At 35.6% G+C, this 19,682-nt stretch overlaps 1 long non-coding RNA gene across 4 annotated transcripts in view; it reads right to left on the bottom strand.

Moving 5' to 3' along the window:
* Nucleotides 1–14,664, bottom strand: part of LOC126761176 (uncharacterized) — a 302,754-nt gene extending 288,090 nt beyond the window's left edge. Inside the window, exon 1 of one of the 4 annotated variants that reach the window (XR_007667332.1) lies at nt 14,221–14,664. This is a non-coding gene — a long non-coding RNA (uncharacterized LOC126761176). The remainder of the gene's footprint in view (nt 1–14,220) is intronic. The other 3 variants (XR_007667335.1, XR_007667334.1, XR_007667333.1) reach the window with 3 other exon arrangements.
* Between the last annotated feature and the right edge of the window lie 5,018 nt (nt 14,665–19,682).

Here is a 19,682-nt window from a genome sequence, read left to right as displayed (position 1 = left end):
TGCCATACATTTTGTAGCTTATACATTAATTAGGCCGGAGCTTGAGATACATTTGTAGTAGAAAGGTAGAAGTAAACGAAATGATTTATACTACTATGAACGGGAACTTTGAGTGGTAGAGTTGGTCTGGTAATGCCAAAGTTAGTTAAAGGAATACATACATGCCTAAAACTCGTTTCTTAAAAGCGCTATGTGTAACATGCTCATCAATCAGGGCTTGGAAATATTGGCGGCAGTGGTAATGACTTTCGATAGAAATCACGTCAATCAACCGCTTTTATTTGACAGATGATTTTCACAAAATTTGGTATAGCTCATTTTCCAAGACAACGCTATAATCTCAGAACATATTGTGCAGATCGGAGCACTATAGCATATAGCTGTCATAGAAGCTGACCGTTCAAAAACAAGCTCTTGTATGAACAACTTTTTTGATTGACAAGCTAACTGCACTAAATTCGGCACATATAATTGCTTCAGACAATGCTACAATCGCCAAAGATATTGCACAAATCGGAGCACTATAGCATAGAGCTGCCATATAAACTAATTGATCAAAATCCAGTCGTTGTATAGAAAACTTTTTCATTTGAAGAGATATCTTCGCGAATTTTGACATGTATTACTGTCCAAGACAACTATAGAATATCAGCAGAAATTGATCCACTATAACATATAGCTGCCATACAAACTTAGCGATCAATATCCAGTCGTTGTATGAAAAACTTCTTTATTTGGCACGGTAGCTACACGAAATTTGGTATGGGTTATCAGACAAGGTAACGGTATAAGCTCTGGTAAAATTGTTCAGATCATACTACTATAGCATATAGCACTCATACAAACCGGCCGCTCAAAATCAATTTTTTGTATGTAAACCTGTTCTATTTGAGAAGATTTCTGCACTAAATTCAGCAGAGATAATTTTTCAAGACAGCACTACAATCTCCGAAAATTTTTTTCAGATCGGCGAGCTATAGCATATAGCTGCCATACAAAATGAACGATGAAAAAAAGTTCTTGTAAGGAAAACCTTTTAATTTCACAAGATATCTGCAATAAATTCGGCACAGATTATTTTCCAAAACATTAGTGTAATCTCCGAAGAAATTATTCAAATCGGACCATTATACCATATAGCTGCCATACAAACTGAACGGTCAAAATCCAGTTGTTGTAGGGAAAACTTTTTCATTTGAAGAGTTATCCTCTCGAAATTCGGCACAAATTATTGCCTAAAGCGGCGGTATAATCAGCAAAGAAATTGTTCAGATCGAACCATTATAACATATAGCTACCATACAAACTGTTCGACCAAAATTCATCCCTTGTATGGAAAACTTTTTTGTTTGACAAATTATCATCAAAAAAAACTTACTACAGCTTATTGTGCAAGACTACGGTGCAATATCTCAACAAATTGTTCAGATTGGATTACTAATAATGTATTTAAATATATTTCTAAACCCTTTTATTCCATAATAATGCAGCTGTAAGGTATATTAAAGCTTCGGTATGTATGTACGTTCACACAGAAAACCAAATTTATTCAAAAATATTAAACTAAATCGTTTCACGACTCATCACTACAGCCAAAACGTGCCGTCCATATTTCCATAATTTACTCGTAATGATTTTCTTCACGAATACCGTTGCCCGCCTCATTGGAATCGCAATTAAAAAACAACTTTTAATAATACTTTCTTGTTGTTTATACCATAATTTTCATGCCGCTGACGTTTACGCTTATCACGTACGAAATATACATATAGTAAATGAGCAGCTGACGCGTTTAGTATTGGTGGACAATTAACATGGGCCGTGCACCATTAGCATGTACATAGACGTACAATAACAATAACTATAAACAACAATTAAAGAAATTAAAAAGCATGCAACACAAATAAAAGACATAAATAAATTAATGCAAGTAAAAAATAATTAAAAAAAAAATATTGAAGTTTGAAACTGACAGCTCCGCACTTAAGGGCAGACTTCAACATCAAACGGAGTCGCTTGTACGCCACCGCAAGCAGAGTGCAAAGCATTTTAGTTAGAAACTTATTATAAGCTATAGCCAAATATAAATGCGCATGTGTGTGTGTTTGTGTCCGTGTGACGCGCAATTTTGGTGCAACATTTAATATGCCAAGTGTGCTTCTAAGTACGTCAGTCACACGTCACAATTTAAACGCTTAGACAAGCATTCAAGTCGCGGCGTTTATTTTCGGCGCCCCGTGCTGCATACCTACACCCATACGTGCATATAGCGCTATGGTAGATTTGTAGTATGCTTCTTAGTACGTGCATTTCGAAATTTATTTTACGTGAATTGCATATAAAACGAGCCAAAAGCGTATAGTCAAATGCCTGACGACAGTATTTAGCGATTTACTGCACAATCAGAATATACGTTTGTGTTTCAAATTTTAATTTAGCCAAAATCAGCCAAACTAATAGATACACTTAGCTCATTTGTGTATAAAGATTTTCAAATTTAATAAATTTTATTTGATATTAGTCAGTATATTTTTGCTCAAAAACCTTATAATGGTTAATGAGGTTACATTACAGTTTGAATAGAATACAAGTGTAACTCTCATTTAAATGGAAACCTACAAAGCTTCAAATTTCACAGCCTGCAGATGCATTACTTAATACTGAGAGAGAAACTGGTAGCATCAAATTCCAAAAAGAACATCAACATATATGGATAACGTTTCACAAGTTCAGAAAACATGCGTGGATAACGTTTCACAAGTTCATAAACATGTGTGTGGATAACGTTTCACAAGTTCATAAAAAACACAAAATGCATTATGGACAATCTTTTTTCAATTTAATCAACGCCTACAGAGGTTGAAGGCGAAGTTATACTTTTTACTTTTTCGGCGCCCTACAGCACTGTATCAAATATAATATAAAACAAAAAACAAGTAAGGAAGAGCTTAGTTCGGGTGTAGTCGAATCTTTTATACAATTGCAACTTCAAACGATCAACCCGAAGTTCGGAAATCTTTGTACTAGATATATGGGGGCTAGGAGAAGTATTCATCCAATTACATCTACATTTGACATACCGGCATTATAGTATTATCAATTGGTCCCCTTACCATAAAGGAACTACTCCGCAAGGATCCGCGAGTGGGCAGGGAAGGGTATTGGCAACAACTGCAAGTCATGCGCTATGCCAAGTCGCTCATGGGTAGTTACCTTAAAAGGCTTAAATACAATATATAATCAACATAGCAAGGGACACACTCAGGCCACTTGCTACTTTCTACACTAGCCACTGTAGGCGCAAGAAGCACGTGGGCCTGGCTTCTTGTGCGATTTTCGATAGTTTTTGGTCAATAGTTGGCACACTTCAAAGGCACTATTCATGCAACGTTTTATATGGTATATATTGATTGTGGACTCGAAAATGAATGATTCAAATGGAATTTAAAATTGTGTTATATGGATAGTACACGGGGGTTTTTCTTTGGAGATTGTAGCAATGCCTTTGGCATTAATTTGTGCCAAATTTCATAAGGATACCATTTTAAATAAAAAAGCTTTCCAGATAAGAACTGAGTTCGATCGGTTAGTTTGTATGATGGCTAAATGCTATGTTTGTCTCAAAAACTTATGGATTAAGTCGCGTATCTACAGACAAACAGACAGATGGACATGGGTAAATTCAGTCACGCTGATATACCATATATTTCAATCAGAAGTATTTTCTATTGGCGAAGCTGTAACCTCGTATCGCATATTGGCTAGAGGTGATTTGGGAAGCAGTGCAGCAGTAGAGAGTGCCGCCAGAAACAAGCGACTTCACATATACTGGGTGCCAGCACGAAAAGGCATCGATGGCAAAGAGATAGTACACCATATTGCCAAGGGGAGTGTATGGCTGTCATCCAAAACCGTGAACGACTTTGGTACGACAATTCATGGCTTTACGACGATTTGGAGATAGAGCTTACCAGGTAGATTCAGATAAATAATAATAATAAATTCAATAATAAAAATTTTGATTTTTGACAAAATGGTGGCTTTCGAAATAAAATTAAATTAGAATTTACATATACATATATATTTGCCTTAATTAGCGCACATCTGTTTTTAATTATTCTTAATAGCTGAATCTTTAATTTAGAACTATTATAGATAAAAATGTTATAATTAGAAACGCTATTTTATTTATATTCGCATTGTTTATACCCGAAACTCCGTAATCGATAGTTTTGCATTGCTCGTAATTTGGTTAAAATATTAATAATTGTTGACATCTGTTGTTGTTCACCTCAAAGTACACAACACGCGATAGAGTTTTGAACAATAATCGTACGTTTAGGCTAAACATTATGCTTTTTTAAGTAACACACTGGGTGTATATTATACGAAATAGAACCCAGTAGCAAAAATAATATTAAATGAAGTAATCTAGTGACTCGCCGGGTGATGAACAGGTTGTTTTTCGAAGAATGTGTATGGAGGATATATAGTATATCTCGAAGCCCTGCATAATTCATTAAGATCAGTAAAGAAGTTTGCGAAAAATCTTGACAACCGACTTTGAAAGCATAGTTTGATGAATAACACCTTTAAAGTTTTAAGTGTCTATATAGCTGACCTGAATGCGCAACTTTTCTAGGATGTATCTTCAAAACGACTACTCGGATCAACTTTAAAATAATATTTTAGAGATATTACGGAATTAAATCAAATAATAAAAAATGTTTCTTTTGTAGCCGTGAAACCTATGTAGAAGACAATAACTCAAAAAACTTGTTGAGATATCGATTTAAAATAAAAAAAAATTTTTTTTTTTTAATTAAAAAAAAGTGTGTTAAAAAAATTGTTTAAAATAAATTAATTCTTAATTGAGTCAATTCATAAAGTGTCTGCATAATATATACAGTAAGTGTTTTATGCGGCAACTTATTTGAGTAAATTATTTAATTGAGTGCATTAATGCATATAATAGAAAATTTAGGCAGCCCCTTAATTGAGTCAATAAGTAAATCGACATGAAATGAGTTGTTCAGCCTGCTTATTAATTGAGTGAATTAATAAATTAACATAAAATACGTTATTAAAATTGCTTCTTAATTGAGTCAATTAATTAATTGACATGATATAGTTTATTCACACTGCTTTTTAATTGAGTCAATTAGTAAATCAAATGAAATAGGTGATTCAGCCAGCTTCTTAAATGAATCAATTAGTATAGGGACATGAAGTACGTTAACCAGACTGCTCTTTAATTGAGTCAATTAGTAAATTGACATTAAATGCGTTATTCAGACTGCTTCTTAATTGAGTCAATTAATAACTGTACCTGAAATTGTTTATTGATTTTATTGTTTATTGTTTTTTGACTTTTTAATTGAGTCAATCAGTAAGTTTATTCAGACTGTTTCTTAATTGAGTAAATTAGTAAATTGAGATTAAATACGTTATTTAGATTGCTTTTTAATTGAGTCAAGTAATAAATTGACATGAAATAAGTTATTAAAATTGGTTCTTAATTAAGTCAATTAATAAATTTATATTATTATATTATATTAAATATTATATCAGACTGCTTTTGAGTCAATTAGGAAATTGACATTAAAAACATGAATACGTTATTAAAATTACTGCCTTATTGAGTCAATTAGTAAATTCACATGAAATAATTTATTCAGACTGCTGCTTAATTGAGTCAATTAATAAAGTGATATGTAAGAAGTTATGCCGTTTGCTGCTTAATTGAATAAATTATATTTATAAAGCGCCTATAAATCTGTTTTGCAAAAAATAAAAACTAATAATAATTTATAGTACACTGGAGTTCCCACAGTAACCTCAGTGTGGAACCACTTTAAGTTAAACAAGCATCTATAAAATTTCCTACTGGTTTATATGCCTGCATGCAAGTACGATGCGTTATGCATTTGCGATTAGGCGACACTAATAAAAACACTAGTTGAAAAAAAGGCAAAAAGAAAAAAAACTAAAACATGCGGGTATACAAATTTTAACACTGTTTTGATTTTGTAACCAATTGTGGCTTTTGTTTGTTTGTGCCAAATAACTATTTTGTCGCACATTCAAATGGCGTGCGGTTTACCTTATTTGTTTCGTTTATATTAAATGTGCCTTTATTTATGTTTTGTTTTTGCTTTGTTTTGTTGTTTTGAAATTAATTGAAAAAATATTGAGTTTTCCATATTCATTTCTATCAAAACTGTGGTCGGAATTCTAAATGCGAAAATGCACGTAAATACAAACAGACATACATATATGTACGTAAAGTTGTAAATATGTACAAAATTAGTTATCTATATGGTATATGGTAATAGTTGAGCGCTTTGAAGCATTTACATGCATACAAATTGCTATTAATAAATACATTTAATTATGTATGTAGGTGCGTACAAATGTTGCCACACGTGACATTTTCCGGTGACACGTTTTTATGCTGCACACGTACGCTGTTGTGTTTGTATTTTATGCTCAAATAGTTTTTAGTTTTTGCGAAAGTTTATTTCAAATGCATTTTAAGCTTTTTTTGGAGGACACGCAGCCATTAAGGCATTTACCCCGGCCGCTCCCCTGTACAGGGCCGTGAACTGTGGCGTTAGAATATGAACTATGCTTAGCATTTACTTTGTTTGATTTAATTTGTGTTGCTGTTGTGAATTCAGCGGCTTATCGGCTCCGAACCGTTGGGACGTGCCAGAAATACATATATAGTCTTTGCGTAATAAAACAATATTATTGGCGTCTAGTGTTGTAGTTGGCAAACTTACTTTAAATTTTTATTAAATTATGTTGTAAGAATAGAATATATGAAATATAAGCAAATATCTAAAAAGTATAGGTAGAAGGGCGTTTGATAAAAAATTTCTGAAATTACTTAATTTAAATCTAGATTTTATTGTTTGAAATGTTATCGCCACTTTAATTTTAAGCCAAATATGAGCTTTACTACTTAAATAAAGCTTTTAACAGTTGTTTTCAAATTATCACCATGAAAGCTTTAAAAGCTCGTGCTCGCCAGCAAAAGCTTCATCAGCTGCAGGTGTGATATTAGTCTATGTATATTGAATGATTTTGATGGACGTTCACCCTGTCAAGAAAGTATCGTGAATTCTTCATTTTCTTCTCTCATCTCCCGCTTATAAGGAAGACAGGCAAATTTTTTTTCCTATGTTGGTACAACTGTCCTTAAGGGGGTAATCTTGTCTAGGATCTTGAAAGTTTAGACTTTCAAAAATATGACCTTGGAAAGATTTTTCAAAATTATTTATTTTCGGAGATACAGCCGATTTTGTGACGAGGCGTCCGTGTTCACTAGAATTGTATCCTAAACTTTAAACGCGTTTTTCTGAAAAGTGAGTTTTTCGGAACGATACCCACGATTTCTCAGGTTCTACTGGACCGATTTACTTGAAATTTTTATACAGTCTTCTTTATAGGCTTGTCTATGGTTGGAAGTCATCCCCAAATTTTTTATTTTTATTATTTTTAAAAAATTCGAAATAGTCAGAAAAAGTGATCCAAAAAAACTTTTTTTTCAGGCAGTCGCCATTTTGTGAAACACATTTTTCCCACTTTTCCGTAGTTCCGGCCATTGCGACATTATTCTAGATTAATAATCTTTTTTTGGTTTCGGATAACTAGGAGGATTGAAATCATGGGTATGCTTTAGAGACCCCCACTTCGTCAGCTCATAATTTTTGAAATTTTATACTTTTTTTAGTTTTTAATTTTTTTCTGTACTCTACTAAAATTAACAAATAACTAATGAAAAAAATGGATAGTAAAAATATTAATTGCCTTTTTTTACCACACTTTAAAAATTACCTGAAATTCATGCTTCTAGACCAGACCGCTTAAGTATGATGCCAAAAATTAGCGCGATCTGTCAACTAGTGTGTTTACAGCAGCTGTTTATGTCAGTCGAACTCAGTAGGGTTTATCGAATTTTACAAAAAATTTTTAACGTATTTGTGTTAAATTCTTTCTGGCATAGTTGGAATTACGGAAGGATCAGTGAAAATCATTTTGAAAGATCATTTGGGTTTAAGAAAAGTGAAAGCACGATTGGTTCCACTTTCATAAAATAGCGTGATGACTCGGCCTCAGGAGAGTTCGAGATAAAATTTATGGCGAGTACCGCAGTCGATGGAACGATGCGCTGTACGAAATATACGGCGACATTGACATAGTTCAGTGAATCAGGAGACAGTGGCAGCGCTGGCTAGGACGGGTTGTCCGGATGGAAGATAACACTCCAGCTTTGAAGATTTTCGATTCAGTACCCGCCGCTGGAGACAGAGGAAGAGGAAGACTCTGTTGGAGAGTTCAGGTGGAGAAAGACCTGGCTGCACTTGGTCACTCAAATTGACACCAAATAGCGAAAATAAGAAACGACTGGTGCGCTGTTGTTAATTCGGCTATAACCGCATAAGCTATTTCTACGCCAGTAGAAAAAGAAGAAGTATGAAAACAATATAAAGAAAATTTTTGCTAGAAAAGCACTCATTTTGAGAGCAATTTTTGTTATAAATGATAGCAATTTTAATTTTCAATATATCTCTTCATATGATAAGACTATTTTGTAAACTCAAAAGCATTTTTCATTAGCAAAAACCAACTTAAGCAAACCAATTCAACTCCACAAATTTTCTTTCAAATTTTCCAATACTTAAGAAAACACTTCGTTTCCACTCGATCTCGCATTATTTAACACGAAAGTGCTTCATTTCGACTGTTGCTGCTGCCGCTGACGTCAAGTAGCCACTTTATTGCTGCTCGTACGAACTTTTCACAAACAAGGTTGCCTTTTAATAGAGCACTTTTTCTTGTTTATATCCGTTCTCTATGACTTACCAATATTAGATGAGCATAGAACAGCACTTAAATGGGTTTTCAAACAAATTTCGCTTCGAGCATAAGCAATAGAAAGAGTAATGCGAATACGAATAACTGGCATCGCTGGCAAATAAGTGGAAGACTTTGGCGTGCAACAACATTTATGGGAGATTTTTATGAGGCTGGCGTAATTTTTTTGTATATCCGAAAACTTTTACTACTTGATACACAGTGTATGTATGTATATATATGTATATGTATACCTATATATACTTGTATATATGTACATATAGTTGGTATATATGTAGCATGACTACTTAAACAATTATCGTCTTTAGTTGCAGCATTGGTTGTTGGAGCAGCACTAACAGCAATAAACTAACGTATTGAACGGCAGCATCATTCGTGTTATCTACGTGTATGTGTGTGAATTTGTGTGGGTGTGTGCGTGCGCTTGTTAAATTCCACATAAAAATGTATAGAAAGCCGTTTCGAATCAGCTCGTTAAAACTTCTAGTTTGGGGTTTAAAGCAAAATAAAAACAACAACAATAACAACAGCAATAACAACAACAATAACAACTAGCATATCAAAAACGCTGGTTTTCACGCAACCCGGAGCCATTCATGCCTCGACAAATTCGTTTGAACTTCGCAAACAAGCGCAGCGCCGCACAAGGGAGCATATCAGTCAATACATACACACATGCACCTACATAGATGTGTATTTATTTGCACATTCAATGTATTTTTATAGATATCTATTCGCTATCAGCCATTCATGCGTTCATTACATCTAAAAGCAGTCAGCATGTCAGCCCATCATCTGTCCGACACATGAGCACCAATAGGCGCGTAGCTGAGGCAGCATCTGAGGCATCGAGTTTAGATTGGCAAACGAAAATAGCAAAACAATAAAAACGTGAATTAGTAGTTGCGAGAAAAACAGCAAAACTTTGAAGTAGCATTAAAGCACTTTTAACGCGAATTTTATTGCCCATTGGCAGAGCTAGGAGGCATTAGCGTGGCGAATTATGTTTAAGTGCGTGTATGGGGGCTAACATAAAATGTCGAAACATATACATATCTATATACATAACATATTCCTAAAAATATTTATGGTATTTATTTATTTTTTCTAGACCTTTAGGATAGTAAAAAATGTGCATGTTTGTTGAAGCGACTTAAGAAAGCCCATCAAGAAATCGCGAGGAAATTTAAACAAGAAAAAGTTGGGTCGGAACATAGTGCATATAACAGGTCAATTGAAATGTATCCAGCCTGACACATAGATGACGCCACTAGAATTAAATACTTCTGATTTTTACTTAGCCTTACGCTTCACAGGGCACGTGTACGAGTTCGAGAGCTGTCGGGTCACTAGTTTTTGAATTATAACATTTTGAGTGAAGCAACTTTTTGAAGAGAAAAAATATAGTTGAAGCAAAAACTTAATGACAAGTTATCGGACACTGCCACACGGAAATCAACCATCGATAATTGGAATGCTATGTTTAGAATTGGTGAAATGTGCTCCGAAGACAGTGAACCCGGTGAATACCGAAAGAGATTGTTACCGACGAAGACATCAAAAAGTCCACAAAATTACTCTCATTGTCTGTAAAGTAAAGTTGTTCGAGCTGGCGCAGGCGCTCTAAAGATATCAACTGAAGGTGTGCATAATATCATTTACGAATATTTGAGCCTCGCGAGCTCACTTTTGACCAAAAACAACGAAGAGTACATGATTCGGAACAGTGTTTGGAGATGTTCAAACGTAATATACCAGAGTTTTTGTGATATGTGACAATGGATAAAATATGGGTACATCATTTCACTCTGTAGTCCAATGGGCAGCCATCCGATTGGACTACGCACTATGAACCCGCTTTAAAGCGAGGAAAAACACAACGGTCGCTCGGCAAGGTTATGGCGTCTGTATTTTGGGATGCACATTGAATAATTTTCATTGACTGAAATAGAAAGAATCATCAATAGCACCTATTACATAGCGTTATTGGACCGTTTGAAGAACAAATCCGCCGAAAAACGGAGGGATTTGAAGAAAAAGAAACAAGCTCTGTTCCACGATGATCCATGATCCACGAAAGATCCATGCATTGGACTTCGAATTGCTTCGGCGTTCACCGTGTTCTCCAGATCTGACCCCCAGCGACTACTTCCTGTTCCCAGATCTCAAAAGTATGCGCGCTGGTAAGAAAATGAAGAGGTAATTGTCGAAACGGAGGCCTATTTGGAAGCAAAGCACAAATAATACTACAAAAATGGTATCGAAAAGTTGGAGGCTTGCCATAATCAGTGTATCCCACTCGAAGGTAACCAAAAACTGCTTTTGAGAAAAAAATATGTGACACTATTGTAGATCGGTGAGTTTTCAATTGACTTGTTGTTTTATAAGGTCTCCGACTTTTCGTTTTGGGGGTTTGGTATAAAAAAAAGAAGATGCGAATTCGAATTTCTTTGTATGCAGGGGTTCCAAAAATGATCAGACAACTATATATTGCAACATTTTATATTCATCCTGCTCAATATATCATAAATTTCAACTTAAATTGTACTCTCACTTCAGCCGCCGCTCTTTAACCCCCAGTATTGCCCTCGGGATGTATATGTATATATGACTTCTAAATCAGAGTTCTTGATAGATAGAGCTCCAGTATATACTATACTTCCTTCATCACCAGACATAATGTCTTAGCTTTCGGAAACTAAACAACATAATATATAAAGGGTAATCCATTTCGAGTTGCCCTAATTTTTTAAAGAAAAAATCAGAAACTTCAAAATTAAGCAGGAATATTTGTTATCAGTCGAAACAACATTCTTTGGCATTAATTTTTTGAAGATTATCTAAAAAAACAAAAAACGAATTCACTGGGTATTTAAAAATTTGTATACTACACTCCTTCAGCGAGCCAAGAACTCCAACCCTCATATGCAAATTTCAAAATCCTTTAGAGCCTTATCACACGAAGCAACTTTTGTTGCGGCAACTCTTGGTTTATAGGCGAGGGGGCGACGAGGAGAGGGGAATCGCGCCGAGTTTCCAGTGTTCAGCAACTCGCTTTGTGTTCTTATTCGTAGCAGTTCGCTGCGACGTTTTTAGGCATTCGTGTTCTTTCTTTCGTAGTACATAGTTGCATTTGCGTATATTTTTTTGAAATTAATATTTTGAATATATTTAAAAAATTTAATTTCATCTTTTGGTAAGTAATTTGCAAATATGTATACAAATATTCATAATATAATATAAATATTTTAGAAAATGGAGTATGAGGAAAAAATCGAATTAATTAAAGATATTGTGAAATGTATGGAGGAAGCCATACAAATTGATTCAGACGATAGTGAAAAGGGTGATATATGTTGGTTTTAATAAATAAAATGTATTTCTTAATTGACAGAGCTAATTAATATATGTGATAGAGTGGCCCAAATACCTATAAGGAAAAAGAAACGACAATGGGTTAAAGTAAAGAGTAGACAATGGGTTAAAGTAAAGTGAAAGGGAATGAAAAAAAAACTCGAGCAGAGTTGCGCAACACAAGTTGCTCGTGTGAAGGTAATGGGCGACAGCAAAAGAGAATCGCCCGAGAATTAGCAACTAAAGTTGCTTCATGTAATCGCAAACTTACATTTCCACTTAAATTAACACAAAAACTGTTTCTTACAACATTTTAGCATTTCAGCGTCGTCTTGTATTTTAGCTGTTGTACTATGTGAGTTGAGCTGCCACTGGAAGTGAAACTTAGCGTGAAGCGAAAGCAGATGCACACGTGCGTATCGGAATCAGCAACAGGACTCAGCTGCTGTCCATCACACACAAGACATACTGCTACACATACTCATGCATAAATACGCGCATACCATGCACATGCATACATTTACCGTTACATGCATTTCACTTTTATAAGCTTGTGTACTTGTAGTAGTTACTAAAGCGCTTACACCCGCACAATTTAATCCATTCTGAGCGTGCTTACTTTTCAAGCTGCACGAATTGTCAGCTGTCAGTCGCAGGGAAGTGAAAAAGGTAAAACAAAAATCGAGTGAAATGAATATGAAGTCACCGAAGTGGGAGATTTTGTAACTAAACAAGCGCGCACGTGATTAAAAGTCTTTAAAGACGTGGTGTGAAGTCAGCTGATGGCAACTATGAAGTGATCTTAAATAAGATCAGTGTGATCATGAGCGCGTAGTAAATTTTACAAAATGAGCTTTCATATTAAAGTAGATAGACTACCAAAATGCTCCAAAATTAAGAATACTTGAAATATTAAAAAAAGTGAGAAAATAAGTAAAGTCTTTCCTTTATAAAACCACCTTCGAAAAGGGATGAGTTCACCGTGCGCTACATGTAAATGAAATGCAGTTGTGTCACAAAGCTCCATAGCTCAGATTACCTCTCTGATATAACTAAAGTTCCTAAAACAAGAAAACACGTCGACTTTGCTTGGACCGCAGCTATATATACAAAAGAGTCTATACAAAGACTTTATTTGATTGTGTTTTGTATTGCAGCTATACATACATATGTCATAGTTGACCGATTTGCACAATTTCTTCGGATATTACAGTGTTGCCTTGGCCTATGATTTAAGTCGAATTTAGTGAAGATATATTGTCAAACAAACAAGTTTTCCATACAAGGACTGATTTTTGATCAATCAGTTTGTATGACAACTAAATGCTATAGTGATCCGATTTTAAGGAATTGTTTTTCCCATAGGTATCCCTGGCTACTATTATCTCCTGTGTCAAATTAGAGCTTTACTTGTACATATATCTTAATTTAATTTAGCACTTAGTTATGGCATTTTATAGGTTTTTCGGTTAATGTATGGCAGTGGTCCGTTTACGTACATCTAAGAATTCATAATTTTTTTTTACTAAAGAACGCAAATACCAAGTTTCATTAAGCGATCTCAATTTTTACTTAAGTTACAGCTTGCACGGACGGACTGATCGGACAGACAGACAGTCACTCGGATATCAAATCGTCTCGTCATCCTAATCATTTATAAATATGTAACCCTATATTTATCTCCATTAGTTTTAGGTACAACTGTTAGGTGAACAAAACTATTATACTCTACGGAAATATTTTGCAAGAGTATAAGAAAAAGCACCTGAGAATTAAATTTCATACGGATATCTCAAAAACTGGTTTTAGATATAGGCTCCTGGGCGAAGTTGTTCAGAATGACTTGCAGAAAATTTCCTATATACGCGGTTTTTTAGTAAAAGAATCGACCCGTTCTCATGTGCATACAGACAGAAATGTATTACAAACAAATAAATATAAATTATATACATAAATTTCAATTTAATTTGTTTACAAACTCACCCTTTTTAAACTTGCCTTGACAATATTACACCAGGTGCTTTTTTATAACAACATTGTAGCACTCAATATCCGACACACGCGACGTAAGCCAACCGCGGAACGCATGAAGCTTGTTACATTCCTACATACACGCATATACACACCCACGTACAAACCCGAACACGCACTTAAGGAATTTACACAATATTCCCGTACTTTGGAGGATTTTAACGCACTACGACTTTCACGACACTATTTCTTTGCATTTATTAACGATTTCAACTTTAAACTAAATAAAAACACAATTTAACACTTTAAACAAATACTTTTCACTAGTTTTAATAAATATTCATGCCATCAGCCAAGAATTATATGTGTCCACTCTCATTACCACTTGCAAATAAATATTTTTACTGTTGCCGTGCATTCCTCAATTGGAATAATTCAGCTGATTTCCCCTTAATTTTGCATTCCACGATTCTAAAAAAAAATCGAAATTCGAAACTCTTCTAAAATCTGTCACAACTCTTCATTTTCAATTATCGCACGCTTGATATTTTGAAGGTCAACTTCGAACATTAAAAAATTTGCAACAACAATGCAAACAATCATAGTGTCACTCACTTCCATTTCTCCAATAAAGAGCACACAGCTATTTCGCATGCTGAGCAGACAGCTTATGCACGCATATAGGAACGCATGAGTGTGTGTGTGTTTGTGTGTGAGCCCTTTGCGCAGCAGGTGTAACTGATGTAAAGAGCGCATAATTAATGAAGAGAGCTTTGCAAGCGATAATGAACTTATGTAAAAGTGAGGGTGCTGGAAGTTTTGTTGGGATGGCGAATTCATCCTAGCATCTTGAGAAAAAGTGTTAAGAGATCAATATTGTAGAGAACTAAAATTGAAGTGCAAGTTTACATGAGAGTTGGGCTTATGTATAAGTACTGGAAATTGGAGTTCTGATCTTTTTTGGTATATTTAAAATAAGATATGATTACATGATAGGAAAATTAATTTAATTTTTTTGGAAGTAAGAGAGAAGTATGTACATATGAATGTATGTATACATAATGAGACTTACTTACTTATGTACTGAAAGAACATCTAAGCAGTAGAGTATGTATATAAGAATACGTAAGAATGGTAATTAAAATTCTATGAGGCCAAAGTTAAAAGCAAAAATCTGCTTCGAGAACTTCGTATTTATTGAAATATTCTTCCTTCTGTACTCAGTGGTATACCAATATACAAGTATGGCGGTAGGAAAGAGTGAAGAAACGAAAACATAATCATATATAATATACTTGTATAAATAAAATCAAGCATAAATAGAAATGGAAGACCATCCGCCGAGCAGCATGCTCGATAGTTTTATGCGCAACAAGGTCCAAGACAGACTTTGTGTCGTATATTGCATATGTATATGAACGTCTTTACTCAATGAAAACAAAACAAATTTCAGGTAATAGAAATAGAACCTGCAAATATTCACAAATATACAATCGGCTAAAGTAATGGGTAAAATAAACTATTAACTGTAAAGTTTCTATGTGTTAACTCTCTTCATAGAAAATTGTTGTGGAAAAATATGTTGTTTGTGATGCACGATCCTTTTCTCGATAAAGGAAATGACTTGACAGGTCGCTAATGAGTAGTTCCACGCGAAAGAACTGATGACACGCCAGTTTTGGTTCGGCCAAAGTTAGCTTTTTAAAGCACGGACGAAGGCCGCCAGTGCAAAATGGAGTATTTTCGGCATTTTAAATCGGAGATTTCAAGCCAAACCAATATACCATATGTGACATGCCTTAGCAACGAATCGATTTTGGTTTGGCTTTTGATAAAATTTAAGACCCTAAACTCAAAAATAAGTTATAATCCGAAGCGCTGATAAAACTTCAGTGCCAGGGTTATTTTTTAAGCGCGGACGAAAGCCGCCAATTCAATGAGTGCTTTTCAAGGAAAGATCTGATGACACCCCAGCGTTGGAACAGCCAAATTGAACTTTTTAAAGCACGGACGAAGGCCGCCGTTGCAAAAAGGAGTGTTTTGGGGATTTTGGAATCGCGGATTTCAAGCCTGGCAGATATACTATATGTGACATGCCTTAATAATGAATCGATTTTGGTTCGGTGTTGGATCGGCCAATGTTAGCTTTTTAAAGCACGGACGAAGGCCGCCGTTGCAAAACGGAGTATTATGAGGACTTTAGATCGAGGATTTCAAGCCAACCCATATACGAATCGATTTTGGTTTGACTTTTGCTAAGGAAGCAAGATCTTGAGTGATTTTATTTCAGTGGTTTGTCGAATTTGCTACCATCGCTGATGAGTTACATTTTGCCTGAAAACATCCACGATTTGTGTAAGTTCTTGAAAGAGTGGCAGAAATTAACTGATGAGATCGCATTATATAAAACCATTAATTTTACTAAATCAGAGTTGAAAGCATATAGAGGCTTGATCTTGATGTAGATGGTATTGAAAGTATTGACTTCGAAACATCATAAAACTATTTGAGGTTAAAAATATTGCTGATCTCTAAATATTGACTTTGAAAGCAATAATATACTTTATTATCCGTACGGCTTTTTGGCAAGAACTCATGATGCACGACGCTTCTGCAATCGAAGAAATCTTTTAGCCAAACCTTCACATGCGACCTAGCTTGGTACATTTTTTTCGGTCTTTGTTTCTGATTTCATTGATGATATTGTGCATTAGTTTGGCCTTCATAACCATAAGCATCAGCAGTTATGACCACCTGGAGCAGATCAGGGTCGTCGCGGACTGAGTCTAACATCGCCTTATGAGTTTAACATCTCCTTCGATTGGGATGATTGTGCATTAGTTTTCCCCGTCATAACCATAAATCTATGATTCTTCACCAGTTATGACCCTCTGGAGGTGATCTGTGTCGTAGCGGATTGAGTTTAGCAACTCCTAAGCAATGTCAACGTTGTTTTTGGTCGAAAGTGGGCAAAAATCGAAGATGTACCCAGCAAAACATTCCAAAAAACTTAAGGTCTTTTTTCTACAATTTTTTGAAAATTGGATTTGTGGCAGACATTTTTTTAAAAAAATAAAATTTCGCGACATTTTTTTCAAATAGTTGTAATCGAAATAAATCCTTCGTCCAAGTCTTTAAGAATTGTATCTCAAAAACCTGTGTAAAATTTCATGAAGATCGGTTGAGTAGTTCTCGAGAAATCTTGCCAACCGTCTTCAAAACACACAGTTTCGCGAAAAACGCGTTTAAAGACGGCGCTCCTAGCCTAGCTAGCCTCGAGCGCACAAGTTCACAAGGCTGTAACTCCGAAACTATTGCTCGGATCAGCTTGAAAATTAAGGACAATATTCTAGAGATGTTGTAGAATTTAATAAGGCAACAAAAAATCGATTTTTTTTTAACGCCGTAGACTTATATAACCTCTTAACTAAACATTCAAAATGACCGACCTCGTCAGCATAAGTAAGGGATATGAGTACCAACATAACACAGCAATAAAATCAAAATTTAGGTTACTTTTTGAACCAACCTCGTATTTGAGTTATCTTGTCTTAAATTGTCTTCTGCAGAAAAGTTGCAATTGAATGACAATTTACTACAAAAATCCGCTTACTTAATTTAACAAATAATTTCAACAAAAATATCGAAAACTATTGCCATTAAAACAAACTCTAGCGCTCATCCTTCAATCAAACCTGGAAATAACCACAAAATTTATAAACTTTTAAGACAATATTTGAACTCAATGCTCAGCCGCTCCATTTATGCACTTAAAAAGTATGCGAAATGTTGGCAACGAAGTGCAAAACATCAAATCAATCACTGCCACAACAACAAACATTTGAACGGAGATTAAACAAAGCGAACGCTACGCTGAGGCCAGCGTATTCCCACAGTGCCAGCAGTGGATAATTTCTTTAAGCGTTTATTTGCTAGACGATTTATCAAACGGCCACCGATGTGACATGGCCACTATTAACCTATGGACTGACCTGAGGCGACAATAAATGTTGTTGTTATTATATATACATTCTTTTTTGTTGTCGGCTGTTTGATTTGCAGCAAATCGAGAACGAAAGGAAGCGTGTCAAAACAACGCCAAAGGGTCAAAACTATGTGGAACGCAGCTTGTGACGCCGGCCAGTCAGCCAGCAAAAGCAAAAAGAAAGCATTGAAACGCTGGAAGATGAATGCCATAAAAGCGTGTAAACGACGAGTGGCAATGCATGGACGGGCATCGAGATGCTACGGCGGAGGTGAGGCAGTAAAAATGTATTTTTGTTTGCTGCTGTTGCCTGCCTTATATGTATGGACGCTGCAGCTGCTTTTACCATGCGCTTTTAGACTTGCCGTTACCACAATGCGGCTGAACTACTTGAATGAGTATGTGAGTGTGTTTGTGTGCGGCGTAAAAACGCTAGGCAAAACGCTCACTTACACACTGGCGCAGCAGTTGATGTTGATGAATTACCGGATGTGGCCCGGTACCTACTGCCGAGTCGTGGTCGTGGTCGTTGGCATGCTCACTTGGCTGCAATAAACAACGCACCGCTTGCCGCAGCATGTAAACCCTCCTCCTGCAGCCACACTGAGAAAAGTAAGTGAATGCTACGGCTAACATTTGAATGCTGTTAGTTGGGTGCTATTATTGTTGTTACGGTTTGCTTGCCATTATGGCTTGTGGTCATAATGGAAAATGGCATAACTGATGAATGAGTTGCCGCTTCTACGGTTCGACTCCGGCTTGTTTGTGCGCTTATCTTCGTGGATTTAACGAATTACATGCAGCATGAGTTCATTTATTTTGCAACAACAACAACAATAACAACAATGTAGCAAGTTTGCTTTGTAATATTAACAACTCGAAGTGCAAAAATGTAGCAGCTCCGCAGAGGCGGCGTGCCTAACTCATATTTAACCAGTTGACAGTGCCATTTGTGCGCCTAGCAGACAGTCTCACTACATATACACACGTATGTGCACATGTAATCAAAAGCACACGTGTATAATTGGCCCGTAATCAGCCGCAACACACTACTTTCGGGGGTTGGGGGGATGTATGCCCAGCTACTTATGAAATATTAGTTAGTGAAGAGCAAAGTTTTTCGCGTTGAAACTTATGAATGCATAAAACATAAACAGTTACACACGCACACATATGAAAATGTAAGTTAGTTGTTGTTGTTGCCGAAAATAATGAATTCTGTCAGAAATGTGAAAATGATGGACACGATGATGAGCCGTTAAGTGCGCCATACTTTGCCAACTAACTGTATACTGTTGTTGTTGGTCTCGCACTTTGGCAGCGTTGACAAGTGATGAAATATATGAAATTCTTTGCGTGCGCTACGGTGAGTTGGTAAGCTACTGTCATTAGCAGCTAAGCATGTTGGTGAAAATTCAGCAAAGTTTGAGTGCCCATTAGCCGTGTGGTATGTATGTGTGTTTTAATAAATGAGCGTATCATGTTATTA

This window comes from Bactrocera neohumeralis, chromosome 6 (assembly GCF_024586455.1).
Source record: "Bactrocera neohumeralis isolate Rockhampton chromosome 6, APGP_CSIRO_Bneo_wtdbg2-racon-allhic-juicebox.fasta_v2, whole genome shotgun sequence".
Lineage (NCBI taxonomy): Eukaryota > Metazoa > Arthropoda > Insecta > Diptera > Tephritidae > Bactrocera > Bactrocera neohumeralis.
Note: the sequence above shows the minus strand (reverse complement) of the source record. Positions and strands in the feature narration are given on the sequence as shown.